This window comes from Cervus elaphus, chromosome 7 (genome assembly GCF_910594005.1).
Source record: "Cervus elaphus chromosome 7, mCerEla1.1, whole genome shotgun sequence".
Taxonomy (NCBI): Eukaryota; Metazoa; Chordata; class Mammalia; order Artiodactyla; family Cervidae; genus Cervus; species Cervus elaphus.
The window spans coordinates 888459-889345 of record NC_057821.1 but is presented as its reverse complement, the minus strand read 5'-3'; the positions used below and the strand labels follow the sequence as shown (position 1 = coordinate 889345).

The 887-nt window shown below is 39.8% G+C and overlaps 1 non-coding gene across 1 annotated transcript; it reads left to right on the top strand.

Annotated features, from left to right (window-relative positions):
* The first annotated feature begins 399 nt into the window (after positions 1-399).
* Positions 400-503, top strand: LOC122697897. The gene has a single exon (XR_006342227.1). It is a non-coding gene; the product is annotated as a U6 spliceosomal RNA (small nuclear RNA).
* The last annotated feature ends 384 nt before the right edge of the window (positions 504-887 follow it).

Below are 887 nucleotides of genomic sequence, written 5' to 3'. Positions count from 1 at the left end.
TGCTTCAAGCCTACTAACTGGATTCTTCATGTCAATTGAACTCTCTCTCTTATTTTCTTCAGACTGAAGCCAGATTCTTTTCATGACACAAATCTAATAATTTTATCCTCCTACATATACACACACATTATTAAATCTCATTACTTGTTTCTCATTGATCTCAGGATAAACACCAACTTCTTTTCACAGTTTCTAAGGCCCTGGATGTCCAGGACCATGCCTGGCTTTCCAACCTCATCCAGTGCTTCCCCTCCATCTCCTGCTCCCATAGCCAAAGGGCTTTCTCTCTAGTTGTTCACAACTTCTTCACCATGAGGCTTTGTGGATGGTGTTTCACCTGAAGACCGCATCACCTGCACAGTTAATGCTCATTCTTGCTGACCATCCTGCTATTTTTGTCTTGGAGTTTCGGTCCAAGCTCTTTGGTGCTTGGAACCATACAGAGATTACCATGGCCCCTGTGCAAGAATGGCATACAAATTCATGAAGCATTCCATATTTTATCACAGATTAAGAGAACAAACTTATGGTTACCAGAGGGAAGGGTGTGGGGAAGAGGGATAGATTGGAACTGACATGTATACGCTACAGTATTTAAAATGGATGACCATCAAGAACCCACAATAGAGCACAGGAAACTCTGCTCAACACTCTGTAATAACCTAAACGAGAAAAGACTTTGCAAGAGAAGAGATACATGTATATGTATAACTGAAACACTTTGTTGTACGCCTGAAACTAATACAACACTGTAAAATAACTACAGTCCAATACAAAATAAAAGTTTGGGGGAAGTCTTTACTGGTTAGATTTGAGTTCCCCTGTAAAATCTCAGAGAATTGAATTTCTTTCCTTCAGACCATTTACTTTAGAATAGGATAACTTGC